Raw genomic sequence first — 23,283 nt, 5'->3', positions numbered from 1 at the left:
GCGCGTAGCGATTGGTTATTGGTGTGGGTCTTGCGCTGAACATGGGCATTTCAGTGAGTAGACACGTTCGAGGCGGTGCCGTGAGTATGGCGGTGGCGTTTTTCCGGTGACCGGAACTAGCCTGTGATTGAGTTCCGGCGGTGGATGTAGGGTGATTCATCGTGAAGCGTGGCGGTCGTGTTCTATCGTTTCGGTTTTGACCTTTCATTGAGATTTCTTTTAAACTTTGGTGGGCCTTGATTTGTCTTGGTAGAAGGTGATGGATAAGGGTTGGAGGAGATGGCAAGGGGACTCAGGCCAAGTTTTGTTGGGTTTGGGCTTAAAAAAATATTTTAAAATTTTTAAAAATTCCAAAACAGTTTATTTTCTCTAAAAATTTAGAAAGAGCTTTTTTTTTTTTTTTTTTTGAGTATTTTTCTCCTAAAATGTGTGAAAATCCTAAAAATTTTGTGTTAAAAATTGAACAATTTTTTTTTAGTTTTGCGATAGGGTTTGAATGTTCTTAGAGACAAATGTTAAGTTGTTGTTTACGCATTTCTATTTCTATTATCATTTGATTCCGTATCTTTAAGTAAGCATAAGGCCAGATTATTCAATAAATTTTAATACATTTCATAAAATGAATATGGATCGATAGATCTAGTGAGGCACACGTGAGATCATATGGAATCCACTATTTTTAATAGTCATTTAGGCTCCGTCTTTTTTTTCTCATCCTATATTTTATTTTACAAGTTGCTATGTGTGCTATGTGCTATGTGTAGGTTGCGAAACCCTGCTCTCTTACTAGCATGTCGCAGCTAGACTCGCAAATTTTGTGCTTGGAAAGCTACAAGAGCTCAATCAAGTGTTAATTTTCTTGTTTAAGCTCAATTCGATCAACAAATTGAGATACTCGATCTCTAGTCTACTCCAGTTGAGTTTTATATAAAGCTCGAGCTTTATGTAATTTAAAGTATCTTGTGTCTATTTTCATAATTATTGAATATTTTTAAAATAATGAAAGCCTAAAGCCTATGGAGAAGAATATTGGTAAGCTCAAGCTCAATTTGACAACATACTCGAATAGCTTGAATTTGAACTTGACTTGAAATTAGATGAGTTGATCTCAAGTACTTATTTAGCAAAGTCGAGTCGAGCTACAACTGCGTCAAGCTACTATTGAGTAGCTTGACTTAGATTCGCCCCAAATGAAGAGCACGTAGACAAAGATATTGATCACGATGCTCTTGAATTTTCATTGGATGTTTCTTACAACAAATCCTACTCTTTTTAACAAAGTGAATGGTGAAAAGTTATACGCAACAATAACAATGTCAACATAGGCTTTCAAACCTATAGGGTAATTATTATATGAAAGTTAGGCTAGCTTGAAGATAGTGCTTTTGCCTTATTGATGGCCGGCGAGAGGGGCGATTTTAATGGAGCTAAAGGCATAAACCCTAACCTGATGCGACGTCAACTTGTCCATTTCTCCTTTTCTGTTCCAGATGGATGAAGACCATATGGCTGTTTACATCTAAAAGTTACAGTAGCTTGACTTAGATTCACCCCAAATGAAGAGCATGTAGGTAAAGATATTGATCACGATGCTCTTGAAATTTCATTGGATGTTTCTTACAGCAAATCCTACTCTTTTTAACAAAGTGAATGGTGAAAAGTTATATGCAACGATAACAATGTCAACATAGGCTTTCAAACCTAACATAGGCTTTCAAACCTATAGGGTAATTATTATACGAAAGTTAGGCTAGCTTGAAGATAGTGCTTTCTCCTTATTGATGGCTGGCGAGAGGGGCGATTTCAATGGAGCTAAAGGCGTAAACCCTAACCTGATGGGACGTCAACTTGTCCATTTCTCTTTTTCTGTTCCAGATGGACAAAGACCATATGGCTGTTTACATCTAAAAGTTATAGCCCTGCTGCTTGGTTGTTTGAACTAAGATCAATGGAACATTTATCTATGTGTAATCATCAGAAATTGAGCATCTAGTTGGATGCTTCACCTAAGATCCTATGGAAGAGCACGCCCGGCCCTTCAAATGGGGGCCCGAATACCCTTTTATAGGAATAAATGCTTTAAATTTGGCCAACCCGGACTTTTGCGTTGTTCCGCTAAAAAAGAGTCGCTGATCAAAGACTGCTAATACCATTTATTCCATTGAAAGGTGGAGTTTGTTTGTAGCTTAAGTCTGGTTATTCAAATAAACTTACTCAACAAGTTTATGGGATTCTTTGCTGGTGATGACTCTTCATCATCATAAAGTGGTCACAGATGGTCCATTCCGAGAAATCTTACATCAAGGGGGCACTAAGCAATAAGTTTATGGGTCCACTTTTGACGAATATATCCTTGTATTTGCAGTTTAGTGCCTCGATGCCAGACATGAAGCAACTGTTATAGAAAAGCATTCCAAAAACCTGAAACTTTGCTTTTTTTTGGTGCTTTTTAAAAAAAAAACATAAAAGAAAGAAGTTTGGACACGGTTGCATCGTGCGCTCCGGATATGGTCATGTCTCACGGAGAAAAACCACAATGAAAAATTGTGAGCCGACTACACTGATATTAGGTGTGTACTCTTGAAAGAGTAAGGTTGCAGTTTGCACTGCGTAATAATTAAAAATCAAGAAGAGTTTTCCTATAATATTAACCCTTCATTAGCTAATCTCTCCAAGTCAGAAAGTGGAATATGAGGACAGGCCCTCCAGGGTTTGATTCCCCAGCTCGTCACGTTGCGCAACTTAAGTGGGGTGCCGTGGGAGGTGGGTTCACGCGCTAGTGCCCCTAAAAAAAAGTTTTGAACTACCATCTGCGGTGGCGCAGTTGGTTTCGGGCCCCTCTCCCCCACACGAAGGGAGGGTTCGAATTCCAGAGGCGTCACGTTTGCGCGACTCAAACGCGGCTAAGTTTGTGGTGGTGGCTCGGTCAGCCCGGGTTTACATCTAAGCTGCCGGCCGATGGTGGTTCCGGGTCATCAAATATATATATATATATATATATATATATATATATATATATATATATATATATATATATGCTGGCTGATGGTGATTCCCAGGTCATCAAATATATATATATATATACACGAGGACATGTCCCACATTTCTTTTTACTGCCAAGGATTAAAGGCAAAACATATCAAAAGGAAAGGACTTGAGGAAGTCAGTCAGACTAACTCAGTCCCATCCTGTCCAGGAGTAACCCACCCCCGCGGAAGTCCAAGTTTTTATTTATGATGCGTTTGGTAACGATTATATTTCAGGGAATAACTTTTTGATTAGAAATGATTTTTTAATTATTTATTTTGTTCTCGGGAACAATTTTTGAGTAAAAGAATACGTTTCATAACTACCCAAAAATTTTTATTTATGAGATAGAAATACGTTTGGTAGGATTCTTAATTTTTTTATTTCTTTTAATTTTTTAATTCTTTCATTTTATCTTCTTGTTTTTTCCTTTTCTCTTTTTCCTATTTCTTTTTCTCTTTAGCCAGTCGCTGGCCATCGCTATGGCCGGCAATTGGTTGAGCAAGGTTCGACAAGCTCACCGGGCCTTGCCAAGCCACGGCGAACCTCGGCCTCGCTAGTGACTAGACAAGCCTCACCTTGGCTGGGCGGGTTGACCTCACCCGCCCATCGGCGATGCTGAGCCTTGCCCACCCATGGTGAGGCTCGGGCCAACGAGCCTCACCGTGGCTCGCGTCTTCGGGGCTAGCGATGCTTCGGTGAGGTCGTCAACCCTCGTTTGGCCATTCGCCGTCACCGGCTATGACCAAGGCCGACAAATTGTGACATCCTGATTTTTCTAATTCTATTTTCAACTAATTGAGTTGGGCATTTCATATGTGCATATAGTTCGTCTCTCTGAGTTGGCCACTCATGAGAGGACTAGCCTATTGGACGAAGCAATTAAGGGATTTTAACGCGTCAGACTTGGGGACTGATCACCCTCAGGTCGGATGCAATAAAATTTCCTTGAAAGCTACCCGGTAGGTTAAGACGCGCTGGAATCGCACCAGATTGAAATTAATTGTGAAAATTACGATTGAATTCAGAAATTGGAAGTCATGATGTGTCACAAATCATTTTAGGATCATTGACTCATCCTCGGAAGATTTTTCCTGCAATCAGAGTTTTTCAGCGAATTAAATCAAAGAACGGCTAATTTGGCTCGAGGAATTAGTAGGCCCGCTTTTGGTCGTGCCCTTGGGACTCAAGGAGGTTCTATGGACAAGTGGGGGTGTGAATTGAAGTGTGGTAACATTGAATTAATTTATGAACTTTAATTGGACTCAATTGGAAGAGATTTGAATGGAATTGAAGAATTTAATGTACAAAGTTTCATGCCTCGGCGGAGAAGGAAATTGCAACCATTAGAAGAGGTTGTGGAGGATTGGGTGAATGGATTGTGATGTCATCCTAGGTCGTGGTGGGCCACCTTGGTTGGATGAAAGAAAAAGAAAAAAAGGAAAAGAAAAAGCAGTGGTCCCCTTCCTTCTCTCCTTTCCCCTCTCCCCTACCGTGCGACCACCTCTCCATCTCCATCTCCATCTTCTTCTTCTCCGGGCGTCACTTAGGCTTGACAGGCAACCGTCGCAGCCACCGTCAGAGCGAGATCCGCCGCCGCCTCACACTGCCGCTCGCCATTCGCCCGCACCATCATCGACGCACCAGTAGATCCGAAGATCTTTGGGCAGCCCTGATCTAGCCGGGCCGCCGTAATGCACCCCTCGTGCGCCGTTCGTTGCTTGCGCGCCTCCAGCGCGTCATCGCCGTCTTGGCCGTCGTCTCGGCCTCCCTCTCGCCCAGCTCGCCATTCTAGCGAGCTATTCAACTCGTCCAGCCCACCTCCAGCCGCCGTGAGACCTCGCCATCGGCCACACGGCACCGCTGCAGCTCCTCCATCCGTTTCCAACTCAAACCGACACCGGATCTACCATTTCTCGGCCTCAAATTGCAGCGGACAGCAGCAAACAAAATGGGTATTTCAGCGGATGTTAGGCCCGTTTTGGCCGGCTTCTTGACCCCGGATACTTGGCCCACTTTGAAGAAAGTTGTTCCCCTCGGTGTCCCCGTTGTTTTGGTTCGCTCAGCTCGCTAATCCGGTGAGTTTAACTCACTAAATCTTGATTAGACGGTTAATGATGCCCTAAGTGTACTTAGTCTAAGTTAAGTAAGTTTAGGTGGTGGATAGATTAGTGTATTTAATTATAAATTGGATTATGCTAAAGTGTGTTTATTTAAGGTTAAAAGAAGTTATTTAATGTTAAGCCTTGATGGGACATAATAGGATTTTAGTTTTGAATTATTTAATTGCTTCGAAATTTTGGAAATTATAATATTATATTATAATCCGAAAATATTTAAAAAATGGAAAAATTATTTTTGACCCGATTGATCAAATTTCATGTTGATCGCTCTTTGTGTATTTAGAATTTAAAATTAATGATTGATTATGGCAAATTGAGTGTGATTGCGATAAATAGAGATTCTTTATAAAATCCCAAGTGTCGTGCCCTATTAGAGGTCGTGTCCAGTGGGGCCGTGATTAACCACCTATTAGAGGCCATGTCTAGTGGAGCCGTAATTCGCCACCTGATAAAGGTCGCACTCAATCGGGCCGTGATTCGCCACTTGATAAAGGTTGCGCCCAATCGGGCCGTGATTCGCCACCTAATAAAGGTTGCGCCCAACCGGGCCGTGATTTACCACCTATTAGAGGTCATGCCAATCAGGCCAAGATCTACCACCTTTTAAAGGTTGTGCCGAGTGGGGCCGTGATGCCACTAATTCTAATTTTGCTGAGTGGGGTCGTGATTGCCATTGGTTGTTAAACCTTCCTATAGGGTTGTGATTGGAAGCAGTGATTGATTTGCTAGAATGACATGTAATCGATCGAGTCGATTGATCGCTGAGACAATCTAAGTGGTTGAATTGTTCTCATAATGTGATCGTGCCACAGTTGTTTGGTTATCATATTTGCACATTGTTGACACCTAATTTTTATTTTCCAATACATAAAAAATTAGAGAAAAAGAAAAAAAAAGAAAAAAATAACAAAACAAGAAAAAAGAAAAAGAAAAAGAACAAAACAACAAAAAATAGAAAAAGACATGGAAGGGGCCGGGCTGGATTTCGCCTTGGCCCGGCCCATGCCGCTTTCTCCCTCCTCCATTTCGGTGAAACCCTAGCAATAGAAGAAACGGAGGGGATCGGGGCGTAGGGACAGCAACACAGAAGAGGAGAATACGAGGAGAGAGAGAGAAGACAGGGGAAAAATAGAGGGAGAGTGAGCTCGGCAGAGAAAAGAAGGGGGGAGAGTGAGCTTGGTAGAGAAGAGAAGGAGGGAAAGGAGGGGGAGGAGGGCGCGGCGAGGCGGCGCTCTTGACACCGTCTATGCCCTTTGCCCTCAAACGCTGCTCTGCCGGCCCGAAGCTACAACGCCGTCGTCGCAGTCCCTCGCCGCCTCAAACCGACGCTATCCTCACCGCCGCCCTCCGAGCTCGACGCCATTGACTCCCGCCGTCGGACTCCACCACACTCGCGCCGCTTCGCTGACGCCGGCAGCCGCATCACCCTTCGCCGTTGCTCCCGATGCCGAGCTAACCGAGACCAAAGGGAGAGGAGGACAACCGAGCCACCGCGCCCGAGCGGCGCCTGACTCCGCCCGCGACGACCTGATGCTTCCGCTCACCTCCGACGCAGCCGCCGCCCATCCTCGCAGACCCGATGTCGTCGTTGCCGTTCGCCGCGTAGCGCCGCCACTGCTGCGCTCAACGCCGCTCGAGCCGTCGCCGCCCTCCGTCCCCGACGGCCGCTGGCGACCCTCACCGAACCGCCACCTTCCTGCTGCTGCTGCCGTCGTCCGCCGCCCACCGCATCTCCGCCGCCAAGTCGCCGACATCTTGGCCATCCCTCTCGGCGCCGCGAAGAAACCCTAGGGTTTCGGCCACGAACCGGGTCGCGCGAGCCGGGCCGGGTCTAGTCAACCGGGTAGGGTTTTTGGCGTATTGGGTTGGGCATACTTGGGTCGGGCTTGGTTTATTTTTGCATGTGGGCTTGTGGACTTGTGGGTTGGTCTCATGTAGGCTTAGGAAATAGGTGGGCCTTTTGACTTTCTTTGGGCCCCGGTTAAAATATCCAAAAAAAAAAAATTTTGGGCCCGCTCGCTCTTTCGGGCCGACCACAGTGGGTCTCTGGCCAGGACCGATCCGAACCAACCGGGTCGGGTCAAACCAACCCGACCCGGTTCACCTTTTAAAATAAAAAAAATTAATTAAAAATTTTAAAAATATTTTCTTTAAAAAATCAAAAATTAAAAAATTAAAAAAATTAAAAATTAATTAAAACAATTTCGAAAATCCAAAAAATATTTAAAAATTAGAAATTAGTTATTTTTCTTTTTTAAAAAAATAATAACTTAAAAAAAATTTCGAAAATCCAAAAAATATTTAAAAATTAGAAATTAGTTATTTTTGTTTAAAAAAATTAAAAAAATTAAAAATTTCGAAAATTAAAAAATGATGGGGTTTGATTAGGACTTGCCATGTATTGCCATTTTAGCGTAATTAGACCTTTATGTACTCGTATTTTGATTACGTTGCATGTTTAATTTGCATATCTAATTATGTTTGATTGTACGTGTTTAATTTTTGCCGCAATTAAGATCTTGGTAGTTATGGTTGTTACTTTAATGGTTGTGCACTCGCATTATCACCTCACATGTTAGTGGATATGTATAAAATCAATTCAGACTGCCTGCCAAAAATCATTTTGTTAAAATGAACAAGTTTAGGTACCGAAAGGGCACTAATTGGTTAATTAGTGTAAACAAGTCCCCGAACCTAGATTCTCTGGTTGCATAGGAAGTGAGGCACGCTCCCATGTCTCACTTGGTTTCTAGCCGACCCCAATAGGCTAGTGGAGACTCCTTTTGTGCAAAATTTCTTAAGAATATCCCAACGTCACGCGGGGTATGGGCTTGGGAGAGCTCGTGCCTGATCATGGGCCTTAGGCCCGTCCTTTAGGCAATACCCCTAAACCTATTCCCTCCCCCCGAGGGTAGGTCGTGACAGCTTGGCGACTCCGCTGGGGACTTGGTTTTGAACCTTAGAGGACTTAGGCCAATAATAATCTTGTTCATAAATATTTTTGTTTGGCAGCGAGAATTTCAGGTACGTCCCTAACATTAAATGTGTTAAATGTTTTTGTAGAATGGGAGGTATAAGGGGAAGTGTTTGCTCACCTTTTTCTTGTAGGGAGGTGAAGGAATGTATGGTTTATTGTTCATGTATGAAGTGTTGATTGCTTATGAATTGTCATGCTTGCATCTCCTATATTGCACTACACTTTAACACACACAACTTTGCCACATGGGACTGGCCGCATAGGATCACTTAGGATGGTGTTGAGGCAGATACCACTCCGACTACAAGCATGTAGTACGAGTCGCCCATCTCAATCCCGAAATTTCTTTCTTGATGTCAAAGGTCCCCATCCTGGTCTGCGAGCATGCGACATGGGTCGGTCCTTTGGCGAAGCCGGAGTCATGGGTAACACGACCTAGCCACGAGCATGTTGGTTTAGTCCTGTGATCCCATGGCTCCATTTTGGGCCGTATAGAGTAGAAATCGAACTACATTCCATGTGCATGTCTATGTGATTGGCAAAAAAAAAAAAAGCATGAGACAAAGGTCGACACCCATTGTAAGTATCATTTCCCTTTTTATTTGCTCATTTTGTATTGCATTTTAATTTTGAAATTTGTGGAAATCAATCGAATGCCCTCGGTAATGCAAGCTTATGATTGAAAAATTGACAATCACTTTTGATAAGTGAGCATTTGAATGCAAGTTCTAAACATTTTGATTTGGCCCTATTGAACACATGGTTTTGTTTAAATTTCTTGTTATGGGCTCAAAATCATTTCGAAAAAGAAAAGGAAAGAAAAAAAATTCAAGTTGTCATTTTTATATTGGGGCACAAAATTGAAATTGCATTTTTTATTTATTTATCAAATTCTCTTATTCTCACATTTGGGACTAAAATGCAAATCATTTTGTGTACAAATTTCTCAAAGTAGAGGTTACCTTAATTTTTGTAAGAGTAAAATTAGAAAATCAATATCTTCGAAAAATAAAAATAAAAATCAATGACACTTTTGGATACTAAATTTTTGGAATAAAAGTGGACATTCGATTGATGGCCGTGGATTGATTATTTTAATGATGTCTTCTCTTATGATAAAATCTTGGCAAAATACTAAAACCCCGTAATAAGAATTATGGGGCATGTATCGTTGCCTTGATTTTATTGTAAGAAGGACCTCATTGAGATATCATTTTCTTTCATTCATGTACTGACTTTTGTCTATTTGCAGGTTATGCGTGATGCTCCTTGACATTCTTGTGTTGGACCGCATAAAGAAGTGAATTTTAGAATTTGGACAAGAGTTGATTTTTACCATTACTTATACAAGAGTTTCTTGTATTTTATTATTGTCTTTATTCTTGTTTAAGAACCATGTTTTTCTTTTTGAGTTTTGATTGCGAATCCGATTGTTGCTTTTGTAAATCGTGCAACTCAAATTTTTAATGATGGAATTCAATTTCATGAAAATCATCATTTAAAAAAAAACAAAAACAACAAAAAAAGAGAGCAAATTCAAAAGTGTTTTAAGTGAACCTATACGTTTACCTTCCAAAATGAATTTCAAGAAAACGTTGCTTAATGCCCTCTCTTCACGTAGTCGTTTTCCTGGGCTCATCGAACTCGAAGAGCAAGCATGCGTTGAGGTTTTGTCGGCACCAATTTTCCATAGAGCGGAACGAGTTGAATTCCATTCTGAGAAGTTTTGTTATTCGCAAATGCCTTAGATGCCAAAATAACCCATCGATCTTGTTCACTTTACATGATGAGACAAATGAAAGAGGAGTTGTCAAATCTCCAAAAGGGCAAATTCAAAGGAAAAGTAAACTGTATCGATTTCAATTATTCATTTATGATACCGTTTCTGGCTTGATTTTCTTTTCATTGTCAAGGAGACATCAAGAGTACCAAGTTTTGTAATGTTTCAACAAATGCGATGGAGCATTATTAAGTCATGTTCATCCTAAACAAAGAATGATTCAAATGAAACGGATGCACAATATTATTCCTTCCTCCATGAGAGATACATTGGGATGTTGATCACTCGACTATGTAAAGGATGTAACTCGTTCCTAAACTTGATTTCTCTTCAGTATAAAAAACTAACATATCATTTTCTTTGGTACAGGACAGACTCGAACGGAACACAGGTTTGTCATATAAAGAGTGGGAGAACAACGTTTGATTTAAAGAAAAATCTCTCATTCATCCATCAATGAAGTGTGCTAGAACAACATTGCCAAATTCATAAAAAAGGATGTATCGTTCCTCATTTGAACCTAACTAAGAATGGAGATAACTTGTTTCATCTCTCCTTCTTAAAGGGTGATATATAAAAAAGTTGCACCTTGACCATAGAAGCAGCGCCTTCCACCAAGGAATCGGGAAGACATCAAGCACTTAAGGCGAATGCAAGGGAGTGGTATTGTCGAGTTACAAATATCCACGAATGTGAATCCAAGAGATGTTAGTGCTCAAAAGATGAAAGCGAATGAAGGGTAATAATGTATCGTTTCCAACATTTCATTCCCTAAAGATTTTTGCGCTAACATATTCTTTAACATTCTTTACAGGGTTACGGGTCACCATGACGCAGGTAAGTATCCTTCTTCTCAATTTTTATTTTATTTTATTTTTTTTAAGTTAAAAAAAAAAAGAAAAAAAAATGGAGAATTTCCATTAAAAAAAAAGAGAACCCGTTGCGCTTTCCTAGAGAAAAAAATGAAATGAATAATTGAGAAAGAATTACAAACCTTTTGAGCATCCTTTTTATCCCAAAATTGTTTTCTCGTTTTGTGAATTATTCATTTTGAATCAAATTTCCCTATGGAGATTGATCTATTCGGATGATCTCGACAGAGTGAGATGAAGATGTTAACCATGCCAAACAAGAAGTGCTTAAGATGAAGAAAGGCAAGCCCATTTCCAAACACGTCCTTTAAACACTTTTGAGAGTTGAGTGAAAAGCGATATTCTCTTAGGACGAAAGATTCATTCGCGTTGAGCACAAAGATCGAAATGACAAAAGCGTTTCATTCATCAATCCCAAGTACCAAGCTGACATCTTGTTACCCTTTTAAGCCGAATAAAGATGATCCTTCAAAGTACCCCTATTGAGAATGACCCTACATTAGGGCAACATAGGAGGTTATGGTCGTGTTGTAAAGCGAAAGGTTGAAAAGATTCTATTACTTTCACTTGCATCAATCTTCTGGTGATAGCTTCAAATGAATTCTCATTAGATCTCGACTTATCCCAAAGTGAAGAAGAGCATTTCCTTCTCTACCCAAACATTGATATCCATTGCTTTAACCAATTTGGGCCTAATTATTCATTTCTAAACCCCCGAGCGGTGATCATCTCCCTTCAAGGGGCAAGGCATGAGAATTGACCAAATACACCGAAGTCACGAGAAAATGTGAAAAGCATCTCGAAAGTCATAAGAGCTCAAAGAGTTCAAAGAGCAAAAAGTTCTACAAACTAGGGGCATGAAAAAGCAGTGTGCCTGGTAAAAGCAAGGCCAATGCCCGTTAAGAAAAAAAGAAGAAGCCAAAAGTTGCATCTTATGTGGAAAAAAAAATTATCAAGGTCCAAGTGCTTGTGCAAAAAAAAAAAAAATCATCACAGGAGCAAAGGACATTAAAGAAAGGAGCAAAGCTCCCATGCACAAAAGATTAGTTCAGGGACTTTCGAGATGCATTGTATTTCAAAAGCCAAATGATTTGGAAATGTCAAGTGACCTGATCACGATGTCATGATGATCACCAACTCTTAAAAACCCTCTTGGAAATTTTAAGCCTTTCGAGCCTCTCCTAAGCCAACATTACAACCCTCTTCCGAAGTCTCTTCTGATTGGGATGGTTTGAGTGAAAATGAGAATACCACCAAGAAGCTAATGCTTGAAGGAGTGGAAGTAATTTTATCTTGTCTCATCTTCCAAGCTCTCGACTTGTAAAGCCGATGAAGATAGTGACAAATGTTCCTTTGTTGGCCTCAAAGCAATAATTTCTTTGTGTAAGCCCTAACCGAGCCTATATTGCGGTCCTTTCAAAAGACCTTTTTGATCGATTAGATTGTGCTCATTGCGAATGTTTTTGGAAGCCTTCGACGTAGGTTATGTGAGATACCTTTAGCAACCAATTATCTCCCACATGAATGGATGGGATCAAGTAGCCATTTTATTGAGAGTGCGTGAGAAACCCTTTCTGACTAAGAAGTTTTAGTTTGGCATGCTTAATGAACCTTTTCTCGAGTCGTAGCCGTTCGATAAGAACTTGTCTCCTAGAGAATTTGATGATTAATGATATATCCATGAGCAAGATGACAATTTTGCGTCACATGAGGTTGACGAACATCGAATGTTTTCTAAAGCAGTCGGACTTAGCTTGATTATTTTGTTCAACTATTGCTGCAATTTGCCAATACGTCTCTTGATGACGTCTCTAATGACATTTGCTTAAGTTGAGTTTGACAGGATTCATCAGTGAAGCCATGCAGTTTTCTAAGGGGTTAGCGAGTGCTTCCCTAAAAAAAAACCAAAGGTTTGTGGTTAGCCTTAAACCATGTCATTCCCCAAAGGTTTATGGTTAACCTTAAACCATGTCATTTCCAAGGTTCGTGGGTCAATCCTTAAACCACAATGTTCGTGGGTCTATCCTTAAACAACACTTTTAAAATGTTCATGAGTCTATTTTTAAAACTGCGATTTTTTCAAAAGGTTCATGGTCAACCTTAAACCACGTTATCTACAAAGGTTCATTAGTTTTCCTCAAATCATGCATTTTCAACCCGGTCGAAACCCGTTGTTACACGGGGAGACCTCATTCCTTTCTCACTTCTTATGACCTGGAGAGTTTTGTATCCTGGAGTCTTCCCCATTTCTTATGACCCGGAGAGCCTTGTATCCTGGAGTCTTCATCACTTATTATGACCCGGAGAGCCTTGTATCCTGGAGTCTTCATCACTTATTATGACTCGGAGAGCATTGTATCCTGGAGTCTTCATTACTTATTATGACCCGGAGAGCCTTGTATCCTGGAGTCTTCATCACTTATTATGACCCGGAGAGCCTTGTATCCTGGAGTATTCATCACTTATTATGACCCGGAGAGCATTGTATCCTGGAGTCTTCATCACTTATTATGACCCGGAGAGCATTGTATCCTGGAGTCTCCATCACTTCTTATGACCCGGAGAGCCTTGTATCCTGGAGTCCTCCTCACTTCTTATGACCTGGAGAGCTTTGTATCCTGGAGTCTTTCTCACTTCTCATGACCCGGAGAGCCTTGTATCCTGGAGTCTTCCTCACTTCTCATGACCCGGAGAGCCTTGTATCCTGGAGTCTTCCTCACTTCTTATGACCCGGAGAGCCTTGTATCCTAGAGTCCTCCTCACTTCTTATGACCCGGAGAGCTTTGTATCCGGGAGTCTTTCTCACTTCTCATGACCCGGAGAGCCTTGTATCCTGGAGTCTTCCTCATTTCTCATGACCCGGAGAGCTTTGTATCCTGGAGTCTTCCTCATTTCTCATGACTCGGAGAGCTTTGTATCCTAGAGTCTTCCTCACTTCTCATGACCCGGAGAGCTTTGTATCCTGGAGTCTTCCTCATTTCTTATGACCCGGAGAGCTTTGTATCCTAGAGTCTTCCTCACTTCTCATGACCCGGAGAGCCTTGTATCTTGGAGTCTTCCTCACTTCTCATGACCCGAAGAGCCTTGTATCCCGGAGTCTTCCTCACTTCTTATGACCCAGAGAGCTTTGTATCCTGGAGTCTTCATCACTTATTATGAACCGGAGAGCCTTGTATCCTGGAATCTTTCTCACTTCTTATGACCTGGAGAGCTTTGTATCCTGGAGTCTTCCCCACTTCTTATGACCCGGAGAGCCTTGTATCCTGGAGTCTTCATAACTTCTTATGACCCGGAGAGCCTTGTATCCTGGAGTCTTCATCACCTCTTATGACCCGGAGAGCCTTGTATCCTGGAGTCTTTCTCACTTTTTATGACTCGGTGGGCTTTTGCAGCCCAAAGTCTTTCTTCACCTTATTGACAAGATGCACTTCCATAATTATGAGTCATTTCCGTCGACTTGATATTGATGATTGGTTGTGATGAATTGAGTGTGATTGCGATTTATAGGGATTCTTTATGAAATCCTAAGTGTAGAAATTGATGGGAGATTGGCTGTGATTGACCACCTATTAGAGGTCGTGCCCGGTGAGGGCCGTGAAATACCACCTAGGAAAGGTCGTGCCCGATGAGGCCGTAAAAAACCACCTACGAGAGGTCGTGCCCGATGAGGCCGTGAAATACCACCTATTAGAGGTCGTGCCCAGTGAGGCCGTGATAAACCACCTATGAGAGGTTGTGCCCAGTTAGGCCGTGATAAACCACCTATGAGAGGTCGTGCCCAGTGAGGCCGTGATAAACCACCTATTAGAGGTCGTGCCTGATGAGGCCGTGAATTACCACCTGATTACAGGTCGTGCTGAGTGGGGCCGTGATTGCCACTGATTGTTAAACCTTCCTATAGGGTTGGGATTGAGAGCAATGATTGATTTGCTAGAATGACATGTAATCGGCCGAGTCGATTGATCGCTGAGACGATCCAAGTGGTTGAATTGTTTGATAATGTGATTGTGCCATGGTTGTTTGGTTATCATAATTGTACGTGGTTGAATTATATAAATTGTGCTAACCTGCAGATGAAGGCTGAGGCGAGGTAAGTCCTCTGTGTGATGTGGCTAGGCCACCCAGGGCGTATTTTCTTTCTAATAGGGGTTTAGGGGGTTGAACTTGCTGAGACATCGTCTCATCCCGGTTGTGGGATTAAAATTTCAGGTCCCTGGTGGACGGAGCGACCATATAGCTTTGGTTGGCCTTGAGGAGTTGGAGAGGTGAAGTCATAAGATTGGAGAACGTGTCCGACTTGTAGGTCGTAGGACAATTCATTTTTAAGAGCCGGTCTTTTGTAGACTTTTGGCCGTAGACCTCTGTTTGTAATTACATTGAATTAGGAAGTGTTATGTCGTGGTTTTGCTTCCTGCTTTTCTATCCCGTGTTTTATTGTCAGGGGTTTTATAATACGTTCCGCTTGCGCATTAATAAATGTATGGGGTCGGCGACACTACTTGGGAAGGTCGCATTTGCATGACCATGGTGGGATGTTGGCACGCTCGAGGTTCGGGGCGTGACACCTTAGGATGTCTGAATATGCCAAAATGCTATTCCCACGGCAGAAACCTAGTACTCGAGTACAAAGCAAGGACTTCACTTGTTGGAGAGAACTCAGTACACGACTAAGAACGCACATGACAAAATTTATGTTTCTTTATTTCTCTGTTTTTCTGTTCTCCGAAACAGGTTTGGAACATAAATCTGTTTGGTAATGCAATTTCATTTTTCTATTTCTGGAATATATTTCTATTCCAAAAATAGATTTGGAGCAAAAGTTAGAAGTTAAAATTTTTAGCTTTTTTATTTCTGGAACAGAAATAAGAAATTAAAATTTTTCTTATTGTTGACTCTTGTCACCGCTTGTTGCTCACTTGTCGCCCGTGGGATGTCGGATGCCCGCCATCGGTTGCCGACCGCCCACCACCAGCCCCGGCCACATGACGTCGGTCACCGGCCACTATCCTCCAACCATCGGTCGTCGGACGTCGAACGCGCACCGGTCGTTGCCTACTCATCACCAATCATTGGATGTCGGGGCTCATTACCAACCATCGGATGTTCGCCGGCCACCGTTCGCCACTCGCCACCAGCTTGGATGTCGGCCACTCGCCACTCGTCGCTAGACTCCCACCACTGGCCACTCATCGTCGGCCTCCTATTGCCGAACTCCAGATGTCAAATGTCAAACGTCGAACTTCGGATGTTGAATGCTAGTTGCCAGTTGTCAGAGTTCGGTGTCATACTCCGGACTTTGGCCGCCACCACCGGTCACCGAACGGTCATTGGACTTAGCGCCGAACGCTGAATGTCAAACTTTGGACTTGGGCCACCGAACACCAGACGCCGGTAGTTGCCGCTCCTAGAAATAAAAATTTTATTTTGTTATCAAAACGAATTTTTATTTCAGAAATAGAAATTTTGAATTGTTATTAAATGTGTTTCTTTACTCAGAAATTTGTCCATGGAATAGAAATTGAGAAATAAATTTTTGGCTAGAAATTAATTTTTATTTCAAAAATTTTGTCATGCGCGCCCTAAAGTCAAATTGTAGTGACGGATTAGGCCTCTAATCCACATAAGTCAAGAAAGTTATCTGCAAAAATAGAAAAAGACGCAGATGTCGCTCACGATATTCCACATAAGTCAACTCTCTCTCTCTCATGTGTAAATTTTCAAAGGGTATTTTTTTTTATCATGAGAATATTACACACAAAACCGAAGTTTCTTTAGATTTTTTTTTTTTTAAAAGCAAATCCTACTCTTTTTCATAATTTGAATAGGGCAATGAAAAGTAATAAAAAGTTATACGTGACAATGTCAATATATGCATTGAAACAATTTAGATATTTTTATATTAAATAAAAGTTCAATTGCAACAGCATAGGGCTTTCGCCTTCTTAATTATCCTCGTCCATCCGAAAGTTTTGGCTGGCTCTGCTGCTTGGTTGTTCGAACTTAAGAATAATGGAGCATTTATCTAAGGGTAATAATCAGAAATTTAGCATCCACTTAGATTGAGCTAAGGTTGGATGTTTCAACGAAGATGCTTAGTCTGTCAAATTGCAATCTAGCATTGTTCCACATAGAAGAATCCACGTCAAAGACTGCTTAAAGCATTTACTTCATTGGAATATGTCTGCAATGTGGAGCTATTTTTATAGCTTACCAAGAAGTTTCAGGGTTCTCCTTGGATGGTCGGAGGTTTCAAGTTTCCTTAACAAAAAGCAGGTGTCTTGTAACACCAATTGAGGCCTGCCCTGCATGTCCAACGGATATTCCATTGGTGAGCTGACAAAGCAGGTGTCTTGTAACACCAATTGAGGCCTGCCCTGCATGTCCAACGGATATTCCATTGGTGAGCTGACAAAACTGTGTTCCTTATTTTAACGTATTAGTCCCTAAATGTCTTAGCCCTCCAATTGGGTAGAATATCTTTATCGAGCTCTATACTCGGCTCTACCCTCTTGGTGTTTTACATCCAGAAATACTGAGATCTGCACGAGACCAAGATGGAGCAGTTTAAGGACCTACTTAGGTCCAAAATATGTCTACAATGTCGAGCTATTTTTATAGCTTAAGTCTTGTTAATCAATGAACTCGTCCCACACAAGTTCATGGGATTCTATGCTGGTGATGACTCTCAACATCATAAAGATGTCGCTTACATGTCCATTACCTTGCAAAACTTATGCGTACGCTGAGACGAAACCTAGAGATATTTTGTCTTTCTTCTTCTTAGAGATAACTTTGAACACTAGTAAAAAATTTGACCCTCTTGATATTTTCTTCCTGTCGACTAGCACAATGACCGGACATGCCTTCTGGTGCTTACAGTTTGCATAAAACTGAAGCTGAAGTAATCGAGAAACTTGCGGACAAAATCTCAGCCAAGCTGGAGTGACCGTTGCTTCCAATGATAAAGTCTCTAGCAGCAATGATAGCATTTAGCACATAGTGTACCGTTTTTGGAAATTACATATAAGATGGAGGGCCCTTTCCCCGGCCTTCTAGTTCTATTTCAACCCTGTCCCGCTTTTTATCTCTGGACTTAGACAGAGGTGACTTACTATAAATCAATAAAATTGACTTTATATTTAGATAAAAGTTGCAATTTGTTAGCATATTGCATTTTATATAATCAATGAGTCGACTTTATCGTTAACATATTTTCTCATAAGAGGATTTTGTCATGTCAAGAATTAAACTATTCTACTCCATCATAAAGTCACATGTATTCCTCTTCCTCGCCATCACTGTCGTTTTCCTCTTCGCTTTCCGAGACCTCATCACTCATCAAATCGCTAGCGTTAGCCAAAGCCGACCCATCAAAATCATAGGCCAAGGCGGCCTGGTGCTCATTTATCCTGGTGCTCATTTATCCCGAGTATAAAAGTACGACCGCCTGATCATTGGCCTCGCTCCAATTGTGCAAATGAATCGGAAAGCGATCATCCACAACGAAGACCCTATCTCCTGGACCCAGATCCAATATCCCGCCCAGGTCGCGGTGGCGCCCCCAATTTATCAGAAAAAATGGTGACGGTGCAACCCTCGGGCACTCACGTCGGACCCGCCAGCATACTTGTGTATCTCCCGAAATGACACAACACTGGGTAGCAAGTGCACTGCACCGAATCCGACTCGAGGACATGAAAAGTGACCGAGAGTGCAGGGAGAATCAACATCAAGGAGGTCGACGGGAAAGTCAGGAGAGGAGAATTGATCGAGGACAAAACAGATTCGCGCACCGAATCTTTAAAATCCTTATTAGGACTTATTTGGTGAGTGCACTATACCCACTAAAATGGTATCGATAAAGAAAAATCACGCGAGATAAATGAGGGACCATTTCCCATTAAACACCAAACAACTAAATATTTTTTATGCTTTTGGAAAAATATAATTAACGAACTTCTCACAAGTTTTTATTTATTGGTGATCACACAACAATTTTTTCTTTTTTTTGGGTGGACTACTTTTAGTCCGTAAGCTGTGTTGATGACAATTGAGTCCATACACTTTGAATTTTGACAATAATGGTCCTGCACGGGCTTTTGCTTTTTTTTTTTTTCCTACCTTTATTTCTTTTTCTTTGTAAAGACGTTCAAAAGAAAGTGTCAATGGGCACGCTCGCGGGAGAGCTGGGCTGAACAAAGCAATTCGAGCACATGCAAAAAGACGATGTCGTGACGGATTCAGCTCTCTCTCTAGCTTTCTCTCTCTACTATCTTAGGAGAACAACGAAATGCTAAATGAATTGCGAGAGCGCATCTCTACTATTGATCTTGTGGTCTTCGTAGCAAAGATTCACATAATTAATAATCAAGATGATATTTGATCTATGTACTTATAAAATTTAGGGTTAAAGGTTCATAGAAATGAGGGAAATTTTCAAATAATGACTTATAGTGCCATCATTTTCTCAAAAGAGGATATGAAGTAAAGTTTGTCTCAAATAAGGATCCAAAGTGCCTTCATTTTCTCAAAAGAGGACTTGGAGTGGAGTCTGTCTCAAATAAGAATCCAAAGTGATCATTTAGTCTCAAAGAAATATCTCATTTTCTAGCTAGTGAATAAATGCATCTTCGATGCATATTCCGGTAACTTGATCAGGGATATTTTTGTCAATTTTTTTAAAATTTTTTAGTTGTCTTGTTTTTTATTATTATTATTATTATTATTATTATTATTATTATTATGGGTCAATGGTGGCACTGTTCATCATCTTCTCCGTCCTCTGTTTGTCTTCTTCTCAAGAACATCATACTTGGGAAGGGCCAACGAGTGCTAGTCGTTGGTGAGGGTCGGCGAGGGTTGGACACCCATCATCGGTAGTAGGCGAGGCCACCAAGCCCTCACTAACCGTGGGCGAGGGCTTGTAGGCCGACCGCCAGATTTAACGAGGGTGGCCTCGGTTGTGGCTGGCGAGGGCTGTCGAGCCCTTGTTGGCTGCGGGTGAGGGCTTGCAAGCCCTTGTCATCCCTTATCAGTGGCCGGTGAGGTGGGTGAGCCCTTGCCCAGGGCTGGCGAGGGGTGACCTCGCTGATGGCTGTGAGGGACGACCTCCCCCACCTCCACCCGCTGCTCCATCAACAACGTTGTCTTTTGCTAGGACTATGATTGGGATGCCTGCGTCGCTTTCTTCATCCCTTCCTCCCACCACCGTTCCTAGATCAACGACTTTTTTGGCTACCCCTTTTGTCCCTCGAGGACCTTCTTGTAGGGCCTCAATTTGGACGGCCCCCCTCCCCCATGGCCAGCGAGGGCTTGATGGCCCTTGCTCGCTATCAGCGATGGGTGTGGAGCCCTCACTCGCTGCTGGCGATGGGTGTCGAGCCCTCGCCAGCCCTTACCGTCCGGCGCCGCTAGCCTTTCCCCAAGTCTGATGTTCTTGATTTGGGTAAGAAGAAGTCAATAGGAAACAAAGAGATGATGAGTAGGGCAACCAAAAATGAAAAAATAAAAAGGACGAAAATACCGTAATCAAACCATCGGAATATACATTGAAGATGCATTTATTCACCAGCTAGTGAGTGAGGTCATTCTTTGAGATTAAATGACTACTTTGAGTCATTCTTTGAGACAAATTTCACTTTAAATTTTCTTTTGAGAAAATGATGGCACTTTGGATCCTTATTTGAGATAAACTTCGCTTCAAGTCCTCTTTTGAAAAAATGATGGCACTTTGGGTCATTATTTGAAATTTTCCCTAGAAATGATTTTCCCTCGTTGCATAACCCTTGGATAACATTAGATTCTAGTGATTGCCTAATCTACCATAAAGATGCTTTGTTTAAGAAGTAAATAGCAATTCTTCGTCGTTAATACTAGTTTTTTGAAGGATATGCAGTCTAGTCATGATTTGCTCGCGAGAATTGCCAAATGTAGACTTTTAATACCCCCATTTGGTTGTCAAAAATGTGGATATAATTTACCAAAATGTAATAATTTCCTATTGAAACCTGGCACGTTCAACTTTTGCGGATGCAATAGGCCTTCCGCCTAACTATTCTCTTAATCAAGGTAATGCTTTTCACCCTCTTGGTTTCTTTACGCATGCCATAAAATGAATTGAAAGCATTGCTGCACATGTTTGAGATAATAATGTCGTCTTAAGAAAATTGAGGTTCAAGTTGCTCAAGTTTTCCAGGTCTGTGCTAGAAATGCTTGCCTTTGCTACGGAGTCCGTGAGAGGCCATACGATGTTGTTTGTTGCACGTTTAACCATGACGAGAATCGTTGATTGAGGAGACTCCACATGTTAACAATGATATGCCTAAGAAAATTTGTTGGTACTCAAAATCATCAAATCAAATTGCTCATGCTTCAAGCAAGCAAGCTAGTAACAAAACTAAACCCTTTGTGGCCCAAAGTGCTGGCTCTCTTCTTTTCTCTCGACATGCAGAGCTCAAGTCTACCGTTAATGGTAGTTTACACCCTAAACCCTAATTTTGTTGGTTTGCCCACCCTTTCATCCTTTCGACAGAAACGATAATTCCCCCGCTCTCAACCTCCTCAAATACTCTTTGGTCTTCTTTCCTTGCTTACGATGGATTAGGTCCTCAATTCGTCATCCTTCTTTGCTCATCATCCTCACATAATCTCAACAATTCCTGTCCGCCATCCACATTTGTAATGTCTGCTTCTAATTTCTGCAATTAGTTGTTCTAATGATGGGTCTCATCATCGAAAGCATCCACCCAACATGTTGACCATCTCCTTTGCCATTCTACAACTTACCCTATCTCTGTTCTTCGACCTACCCTTTTGCAATTGCCATCCCATCCTATGCCCAACCCCAGCATGTCCACTTTCCTCATGCCCTGAACTATCAATGATCTGAATTGTGGTGGCTCTCATGGCTTCCCATGATCAAGATGAGGAGTCGCACCTTGCCGCCCTCTGCAATAGAATGGGTAGACTCTGGTCTGAACAAGAAATCAATGTCTGGGACGACTCGCCTCCACTAGAAAAAATTGAAGAGTGCAAGATGATATTAGTTGGTAAAATCTTCTCAAACCCATCTATTAACTTTCAAGCTTTTCAAAGCACAATGAAGCACGCTTGGCGCATAGACCAAGTAGAGATTACCCAACGAGAAGCTGGACTATATGTGGCTCATTTTAAATCGGAAAGTGAAAAGTAGAGAGTGATAGAAGGTGGTCCGTGGCTCTTCTCCAATATTTGGTTATTTTCAAGCCTTGGATACCAAATACACCATGACATTGCTATGATTTTAGTACATGTGGATTCTGGTTACATGTTTTCGGCCTCCCCCTGAAGTGGTGTTCAGATCAAATGCTCAACAAATCGGTAAAACGTGTAGGTAAAGTGAAGGAAGTGAAAATTGATACAAAGGAGGGTACCCCTCTCAGAGCTGGCCAAGTCCGAGTTGAACTGAATTTAAGCGAACCACTGAAAACAGGGCAATTGATTCGCATAGATGGGAAAGCGATATGGCTCGATTTTCGTTATGAACGGCTCTCTCATTTTTGCTATTCCTGTGGACGACTAGGCCATTACGCGATGTATTGTCTGGATTTTCCTTTTAATGAAGCGAAAATGGTAGATAAAGTGGTTTGTCATATCATTTGGAAAAATAGGAATAACATCATCTTTAGAGACTAGCCCCAGACGGTCCCGACCATGAATAACCACCTCTTCAAAGTAGTTCGAGACAAGGCTATCACTTTTAGGAACGTTGAAAATAATTTCAGAAATAGAAGGTTGCAAAGAAGTTAGGGCCTAAACCTGATTATTTTCACTAAAGACCCATAGGTAGTTCGTTCCGATGGTGACCTCTTCCTCGCCTATGGCATCTTTTGTAGCTGGTTGACCATGCCGTGCTTTTTTTTGGTCTAGGTGTTGTAGTGTTTGTGCTGCGTTTTGTGGCTTTTTCATCTTGTCACCCTTCCACTCCTTTTGTTCCTGCATTTGGAGTGTAAGTTTTTGGTGACGAGATTCTTTTGTACATTTGGCATTTCCTCAATATATCTCTTACCTTTACCAAAAAAAAAAAATGGCAGGTAAAGAAAAGATGGCATTTGACCAATGGTTACGGGCAGAAGTTAAGGAATTTAGTCCGTATTGGCTGACCTTTTATGGGGGCAAAAGCTAACTTTGATGACACAGAAGAAGTGATTCCTAAAACTCCTCCCTCCTTGATTACCAAGGTCCTGCGCTACCCCTAGTCGTAGGCACATCCGCAAGACCTCAACTTGGTTTAGCCACACCTCATCCACCACCTAATGAGCAGCAACAACATCAGAACCTCGGTTCCAAAGAAATAAAGCTTGGGAACTCCTCTACTTGCAAGATAAACCCTGAATCGACCAAGATGAAGGGCATACGACAAAGATTACCAACTTGTCAAGACTTGGATACAGGTGCTTTGAAGCAAACAACATCACCACTTATTGAACCTGCGGCAGCACCACTTAGGCAACACCTTCTTGTAGA

General features: G+C 41.8%; 1 pseudogene; it reads right to left on the bottom strand.

Annotated features, from left to right (window-relative positions):
- The window catches only part of LOC120290715, a 30,235-nt pseudogene extending 8,551 nt beyond the window's left edge, over positions 1–21,684 (bottom strand).
- Positions 21,685–23,283: the final 1,599 nt, after the last annotated feature.

This window comes from Eucalyptus grandis, chromosome 2 (genome assembly GCF_016545825.1).
Source record: "Eucalyptus grandis isolate ANBG69807.140 chromosome 2, ASM1654582v1, whole genome shotgun sequence".
NCBI lineage: Eukaryota > Viridiplantae > Streptophyta > Magnoliopsida > Myrtales > Myrtaceae > Eucalyptus > Eucalyptus grandis.
The sequence above is the reverse complement of the archived record's forward strand: the minus strand, read 5'-3'. Positions and strand labels throughout refer to the sequence as shown.